The following is a 9449-nucleotide window of genomic DNA, read 5'->3' as shown; positions in this document are numbered from 1 at the left end:
GGTGAGAACATTGCTCACCTCCACCATATATCATCAGCACCAGACAGACCCGGATGCCGGGACCTGATCCCACTCACAAATATATCTCCCTCATTGTGGCTGGCCACCGCTGACCTGAGATGTGGGAACATGTTTAAAGTAAACCCAGCATGTTTTTTTGCAGCATGATTAGGAATACATGCCTTTAACAACATGCTACACTGACTGTTTTACCACAAAGACTGTGACATATTATCCTATTTACTAAAAGCTTCTCTCATAGGGGCATATGCGGCTAATTGTCACGCTGGTGGGAATTCAATTAGCGGGGATTCCACGTGTGGGTGTCCCCGAGACCCCGGGGGAGAGTCCCCGCTGTCAGACTTTACCTCACTCCTCATGTAGGTGCAAGGTAAAATCTGTGTGAGACCGCCCTATTCGGCCTCGTGCGAATCAGTTTTATCTCGCGCTGGAGTCCCATTCTAATGATGCGGGGAAATAGCTATTTAATTGAATAGCTAATCCCTTCATTGCGGGACTTTTGCATGACAATTAGCCGCGGGTGAAATCCTGCGGCTATTTGGATATGCCCCATAGAGACTGGTTTAAGGACTATCACCTGCTGCCATACTAATCTAAACCTGCTGGTTGCTGCTATCAAAGACTATTGTTTTTGTTATCAATTAGCCCCTGGTTTGCTGGTTGCTGCTATTAATACCTATTGACTGCATATACTGTGGTTTAATATTGCATGTTTTACCTATTAACAACCTCTTGAATAGAGATTAACCAAATGACTTATTTACTGTGACTACTAACCCCCAGTAGTAGTCCCCCCTATGCTGCATTGCCCCCAGTAGTAGTCCCCCTTATGCTGCATTGCCCCCAGTAGTAGTCCACCCTAGGCTGCATTGCCCCCTTAGTAGTCCCCCTTATGCTGCATTGCCCCCTTAGTAGTCCTGCTTATGCTGCATTGCCCCCTTAGAAGTCCCCCTTATGCTGCATTGCCCCCAGTTTATTTGGATTGCTTTTATGTGATGGCTTGCTTTGAATAACTTTTTAAACAAAGCTTACTTTGATTTAACATGATAGTTATCTTTACAGCACTCTAACACCTGAATCATACATAGATAATAAATATAATTTAATGTTACATGTTATATTATATTTAGGTTATATACCTTTGTTTCTTTTTAGTAATTTTTGAATACATTTTATACATTTGAACCCAGCGCTCTCTTTTCTTTTGTATTACCTTCTTCTTTCCCCCACACCAAGTACATACATGCATATATTATCTCTATATTGGACACAGACACTTGCATCTCTTACATGACTCAGATATGGCATCATTGATATGGTCGGATCATGTTCTGATCTCTTGTACTATATATGTCCTTCACTCTTCTCCCAGACAATGGACCTGGCATTTGAAAGAGCCTCTACTTCAAGACTTGGTTTGTAAGTCTCAACTGGAAGCTGCACTGACTGATTTTATTGAACTTAACAATACCTCTGACACCTCTAAAGTTATATTATGGGGAGTACATAAATGCTTTATTAGAGGAAAGTGCATTAATTTGGAGACTCTTTTTAAACAGCAAAAGTTGGGCTCTTTTAGACAAGCAGAACTGAGAGCGACAAAACAGCCACTTAACACTTTCAATTTAGACAGATCCAAATTGGCTCTCTGTAAATGCAAGTGTACATTCTTTCACTGGTCTAACAAACCAGGCAATTTATTAGCTCATGCGTTCCACCAATAGTGAACATTTTTATTCCCAAAATTAAAGATACTACCTGCTTACTCCACCATCTTTCGGGGGATATACTCAATACCTTTAGAAAATACTATACTCAGTTGTATAACTTAAATTCTGACTTGCCTGACTCTGATTCACTCAGGCATGCTATACTCACAGATGACTACTTACAGTCCATTGAGTATCCTAGATCACCAGAGGAAATAGGGTCCCTCCTAGAAAGTCAGTTCACCTTGCCTGGGCTTGAGGCTGCTGTCTTATCTTCTCCATTGGGTAAGAGCCATGGGCCAAATGGTTTCACCATTGTATATTATAAAACATTCTGGAATAAATTGGCCCTCCTTCTATTGCAATCCCTGAACCAAATATCTGCTTCACACCCTTTGTTCCATTAGTTTCTTGAAGCATATGTTACTGTCATCCCAAAAGAGGGCAAAGACCCCACACAGTGCTCCAGTTACCACTTAATATCCCTATTAAATATTTGTCATGACCAGGGTTTCTCGGCATGGCAGTCGGCGGGTGATACCTGTGAGGACGCTATGGTGAGGGGCATCTGGCTGGTGCCTGCCAGGGTGCAATGGCTGGGCATAGTCCTGTGCAGGCATACTGTCACTCTGGTCTGGTTAGGCCTGGTGGTGCTTCCATTCCGCTCTGGCATGGGTGTCGCCATCTTGCCTCCGGTCATGTGACCTAGTCGCCCTATCCTTGTGTGTCACATGTTCCTCTCTGACCAGTCATGGCTGAGCACTTGGAATTTAAGGGAGTTCAGAACTCCCTTGCATTGCCAGTGCAACGTGTTTCTCAGCGATAGCTGAGAGAGAGAGTTCCTGTGCTCATTCACCTGCCTTTTGGATCTCTGCCTAATCCTGCTTTACCTGACATGCTCGATACACTGCTGGGATCCCCTGCCTTCTCCTATTGCCTCTCCCTTGCCTGAGTACCTGTGTCAGCTGTTATCCTGCACCCTGCCTCCACTTACATTTCCTCTGGACATTTTCTCTTCAGCCTGCAATTCACCTCAGCCTGCAATTCACCTCAGCCTCACAAAACCTGGACTTTTTCCCATTGCATCACTACAGTTCCCAAGTGCACTTTAGTGCTAAACCCAGACTTTCTGTTTTGCCACATTCATGTCTATTAAACCACTGTTTAAAAACTCTATCTTTACTTTTAAATCTGCTACAGTGTCTGCTCCTATTACCATCCCGGGTCCACAACAAAACCAGAACCTGACAATATTGATGTGTAGTTGCTGGTGAAAATGATTGCATCTTACCTCCAACCCATTATACCCAATATTGTTCACCAGGACCAGGTGGGGTTTGGTCCAGGCTGAGATGAGAGGAAGCACGAAGGTCCTCAATCTCTTTCATCACGCCAATAATTCATCCATCCATAAGATTTTATTGTTCAGAGATGCAAGGAAAGCATTTGATCAGGTAGATTGGCAATTTATGTAAAGGGTGTTACACTGACTGGGCCTGTGTTCTACCTGCCTTTCAAGAATGTCAGCTCTCTATCACCAGCCAAATTCTAAAGTCAAGGTAAATGGCATACTCCCTTCCTCCTTCGATATCTCAAATGGTACCAGACAGGGTTGCCCCTGTCTTCTCTGGTTTTTGTTTTGTGAATGGAAGCCTTAACTAAGTCAATTTGTTTGAACCTTGATATTGGTGGGTTATGGGTGGGCTCCCATGTCTATAAGCTGGCACTTTATGTGGATGACCTTTTGGCCATTGTTATCAATCCCACTGTGCCTTACTAGTCTTTTTGCTGAATTATAAATATTTACTATGTTAACCAACTTAAAAATCAACTAGTCTAAATTGATTTGAACAGTAACACTTCTCTGCCCACAGTCCTCGGTCTACAACTGGCATTCCCATTTGTATGGCACCCATTTCAAATTAAGTGTTTGGGTGTGCTCATTAACTTTGAGATAACTTTGGTTTGGTAAATTAAATTTTGGAATGTAAAAACAAACCCGCACCAGGTTGAATATGGTATACAAATAGATAAAGAGTATTCCTGTATCTATACAAATGGTCTTCACTACTTTATGAGGCCATGCATACTAGACATAGGCAGGTGTCACCCATTGATTCAAAATTGATAAACTTATATATACATAAAGAGGAAAGGAATCAACTTAATTGTGGGTGCACTCAGATCTCTTCTTATAATAAAATATTAAAATTTTTATTAGATATATTAAAAACTAAACGGGCTTATAAACATATGATATGCAAGTACTGATAATTGCTTATTTAATATGTATATCACTGTACTATATTTGTGCTATTTATTGCACCAGTGTTCTTTTATTTTATTTTCACATAATTACTTGTGTGCCCTTAAGATAGGGCTTCAAAAAGCAAAATATTTTAAAATTGATTTTATTAAACAAAATAATAACATGATAGAAAGAAAAGATATATTGAGTGAAAAAATAAATAGATTTAAAAACAAGGTCGGTGTCTGTCTTTATTTATCAGTATATTGTGTTACATAATGTGTGTTCTAGTCCCTGCAAAGTCACATGAGACTTTGATAATATTGATAAATTACTCCAAATAGATACAAATATTATTGTGCTGAAATCATTCCCAAATGAAGAAGCCTGAGAAATGTACTGGCTACTGAATATTATCGATGGTATCTTAGATACCTATAATTAATCATCTAAACCCTGATACATAGGTTATCTTATTCCCACTTATTAACAAACTAGTGTAATCAATATATCAATCCCAAAGTAACTAGATGACATAAACTTAGTTGATATCTAAGTGAGAACTCCTAGCAATATTTAAACTATTTGATATTATCAGTTATATCTTTTGTGCTTAAAGTATCCTTAGACATTCTGTAGATAGATACGTTTGTTGCCAGATTCCTTATATAGAAATAACAGGCTAGTGAAGCTTCTCTCCTCTCTTAGCAGCCAAGAATCATTGTGATTATACAGCAATAAAAGCTGCCATTTATTCCAAATTCTGTTCCTAGGATTTATTATTCTAAAGCTTTTGTGATTCACATCATATTTTCATTTTAAATAGGAATGATCAGCCTTATAATAGTATTATTTCAGGGCTGTATGCTCTGCTTGTAATACAGCAATATGGAGCTTCTACTGTTACTCCATTGATTAAAAAAATATTTTTTTATTTATACATAGGAGCACATATATTACTAAACTATCTTGGTCTGAGAAGCAGAGCCACTTTAAGTTTCAATCAATAGCCATCTCCTTGCAGTGCAATTCTGATGCTGGGACCAGCATTACTGAAATGCCATCTGCATGTATCTGATATCTCCGTGCACTCTCATACCGGCCAGTAGTTTAGATGCTGGGACAAGTATCTACTCATTTAATACATATCACGGATGGTATTTCCTGATCAAACACACATATGAATTCTATATACACATAATTATTCAAATTATAGATCAGCACACGACCACGCCAATGCGTATTTCGCTTCCTCAGCTTTATCAAGGCTATTAGAGCCAACGCCTGCCAGATTAGAGGTTTAATTAGTGCTGTATATCCAAACTCAAAGGAGGATAGCAACCTCCAATTAGCGATTAGGTTACTTCAGTTTTTCTTTCATGTTGTGTTCCTATAGGTCCCTCCAATATTTATGAAGCTTGCAGAATAATTATTTCATATAGAATTAATATCTTTAATATACACATAGATAACTTTCAAATCATTGTATCAATTTCTTCTAAAATGCATCCAAATTGTTATTTATATCCATCTTATATATTTATTCATATATTTATAATTTATTTGACTTTCAGGAACTAATACATATCAATTATAATTTATTTTCCAAGGATAATATTAATTCATCCTTGCTATTATCACAATATTTAATCTTATTTAACCTACATCCAAACGTGTACATATTCCAATATTGACAAAATTAAATATACCTGAATCCAATAAGATATTATCAATTACATATATATCTATTATTCTAAAGTAGTGTAATTATTTATTGTCTATTAGTGAAAAATTTTGTAATAAAGTTACCTAGAATATATATGTGAAAATATAGATAAACAAACATATAGTGACAAATATTATATATATATGACAACAATAAATAAACAAATATAATTAAACAAATAATTCATATTAACTACATTATAGTGTTGTATGCAGTGACGTAAATATAATGTGATATACAAATTATTATTATTCCGATTAAATTGAAACATATATTATCAATAACTAGATTACATAGTGACATAAAAACAAACTAAAACCAATTATTGACAAGAAACATGTACATACAGTATACATGCATGTACATATAAATGCAAATATTTACACATCCACCTACAAACATACATATCCCTGTATACCAACTACTCGTGCAAATATTGTACATACAGGAGATTGTAGAGAATGATGATATGCAGATCAACTGACCATACCCTCAATCCTACACATATTAAGATACTCTCAAGGGGACTTAGTCACCCAGCAAGAATATGGATAGATTTGAGTTACAGAAAGATCTTCAATTATTTGCAAGAAAGTTACTTCTAAAACAATTTTTTTCTGCAAGGCAAGAAGACTGGCATCCAAGTTTAGAGAGCCCACATATATACTCTTACAGGGATAGGCAATACAATAGAACAGTTTGATATGATTCCATTGGTTCTTCTTCCTGGTTCTTCTGTTACAGTATAGTTCATAGGTCAATTCGAATGGACACAAACCAGCCTCCAACAGCCCTTTGTGTCCTTTTTCCCGCTGCATACTAAATCAAAGCTGGTAACATTACAGAGTACATTTTAATGTTTAACTCTCTATAGTCCAAAATTTGGAGACACATATTGCGATCTTCTCACTGATGGTACCGGAAATCTGCAAAGACACAGTGGATCAGTACAACACCAAACACGGTCTGCTTACCATGCATGCCAAGCAGAATCGCTCCGTCTTAGCTCCCCCTTCATTTTCTCCAGCTGCTTCTGCAAAAGCCTGATGAGGGGAATGACCTGACTCAAGCTGGCAGTGTCTGAACTGACTTCATGTGTGGCTAGTTCAAAGGGCAGGAGAACCTTGCACAACACAGAAATCATTCTCCACTGTGCTTGAGTCAGGTGCCTACCCCCTCCTTTGCCTATGTCATAGGTGGATGTATAGGTTTGAATGGCCTTTTGCTGCTCCTCCATCCTCTGATGCATATAGAGGGTTGAGGTCCACCGCGTCACAACCTCTTGCTTCAGGTAATGGCGGGATGGGTTCAAGAGTGTTTGCTGGCGCTCCAGTCTTCGGCACATGTGTGAGCAAAACATGGGACGTGCTGGAATTTGCTCAGATGTAATGCCTGCACAATATTGGTTGGGTTGTCAGATATCACAAATCCCCAAGAGAGTCTAAGTGGGGTAAGCCACTGGGCGATTATTTCCCTCAGTTTCTCTAAGAGGTTGTCGGCGGTGTGCCTCTTACTGAAACAGGTGATACACAGCGTAGCCTGCCTTGGAACGAGCTGGCATTTCTGAGATGCTGCTACTGGTGACGCTGCTGTTGTTGCTGCATAAGGTGATACATCTACCCAGTGGGCTGTCACAGTCATATAGTCCTTAGTCTGCCCTGTTCCACTTATCCACATGTCCGTGGTTAAGTGGACATTGGGTACAACCGCATTTTTCAGGACACTGAGGACACTTTTTCTGACGTTTCTGTACAGTCTCGGTATCGCCTGCCTAGTGAAGTGGAATCTAGACGGGATTTGGAACCGGGGACACACTACCTCCATCAATTGTCTAAATCCAAGTGCACTAATGACGGATAACGGATGCACGTCTAACACCAACATAGCAGTCAAGGCCTCAGTTATACATTTCTGCTTCAGGATGACTGCTGTCGTACTTCATCCTCCTAGCTAAGGACCGTTGGAGGGTCAATTGTTTAGTACAAGTAGTGGTGTTCCTACTTCCTCTCTGGGATGATGAATGACTCCCAGCAGCAACAGCAGCAGTGGCAGCAGTAGGCGTAGCAATGCAGGATCCTCCGGAGGAATCCCGGATAGGAGAGTCAGTCATGCCAGTGACATGGCCTGCAGGACTACTTCTGATCCTGACTAAGGAGGAAATTGATGAGGAGGGAGTTGATGGTGTGGTTTGCAGGTGCTGGATACAACAGGACAAATGGATTTAGGTGTCCCTGGACTGCTTATGGTCTTAGCCAAAGTTTCTGAACTTGACAGTAACTTTTTATGAATGCGCTGCAGGTGACGTATAAAGGAGGATGTTCCTAGGCGGTTAACGTCCCTACCCCTACTTATTTCACCTTTACATATGGTATATATGGCGAGACAGTTGTTGTCCGGATTTGGATAGAAATATTGCCAGTCCAAAGAGGTGGAATGTTTGGTCTTCTGCCCAGGCATGACCGTGATGGGATTTTTCATCCCACGGACAACAACTGTCTCCCCCAGAGCCTGATTTAAACAAACCACATCACCATCAGAGTCCTCCTCGCCAACTTCCTCCTCAGCGCCAGCTACACCAGTAGCCTCATCCTGTTGTACTTCAACAGTGACATCTTCAATTTGCATATCAGCAAGTGGACTGTGGATGCTCCTTTCAGCTCCTGCAGAGGGCGTGCAAATGGTGGAAAGAGCCACCTCTTCCCGTCCAGTTCTGGGATGGTCAGGCATCGCAACCGCCACCACACTTGGACTCTCCTTGGGGATTTGTGATATCTTCTTAGAATGCACAGTTCTTCGCTGTGCTTTTGCCAGCTTAACATTTGATTTTTTTAGCGGGATGAGGGCTTCCATCATCATGTGAAGCTGAACCACTAGTCATGAACATAGGGAAAGACCTTAGCCGTCCCTTGCCACTCCATCTTGTAAATGGCATATTGGCAAGTTTACTTTTCTCCTCAGATGATTTAAATGTTTTTTTAAGGTCATTTTCCTGAACTTTGTCATTTGGGATTGTATATGCCCTGTACTATGACTTTGGGCATCGGCCATGGCAGACGACGTTGATGGCATGTTATCGTTTATGTTATGACTAGTGGCAGCAGTTTCAGCACTAGGAAGAAGTGGTTCTTGATCTTTCCCTATTTTATTTTTATCAGAGAAAGTTTGGTCCTCCATTTATGTTATATTGATATATAAGTGCGGCTAAGGCGCACACAAACACAAAATATTTCTTTATATTTTTTTTGTGCACTTTGTGGGTTATACCACCCTTTAAGAAATGAGCTAGACAGCTCTTTACTTATGGGACACAGGCGCACACTTGGCGCTGCTCCTTTGTTGATACACGTGCAGCTACAGTGCACACACAATTCACAAAGACAGAAAAAAAAGAATTTTAAATTTTTTTGTGGAGCGCATTTCAGGGTTACACCACCCTTTAACAGACAGATGCACACTTGGCGCTGCTGCTTTGAGGATGCACATACAGTGCAGACAATTCACAAACACAGAAGAAAATGTTTTTTTTTGTTGGAGTGCACTTTGGGGGTTACAGCTTGACGCTGCTCATTTGTTGATACATGTGCAGCCACAGTGCACACAATTCACAAACACAGAAAATATTTTTTCATATTGTTTGGAGTGCACTTTGGGGGTTACAGCACCCTTTAACGGTCAAGCCAGCCGGCCCTTCACTTATGACACAGAGGCACGCTTGGCGCAACTTTGCTGATGCACGTGCAGCCAC

This window comes from Taudactylus pleione, unplaced genomic scaffold, assembly GCF_031769625.1.
Source record: "Taudactylus pleione unplaced genomic scaffold, aTauple2 ptg000151l, whole genome shotgun sequence".
Lineage (NCBI taxonomy): Eukaryota > Metazoa > Chordata > Amphibia > Anura > Myobatrachidae > Taudactylus > Taudactylus pleione.
This window is presented reverse-complemented; position numbering follows the sequence as displayed.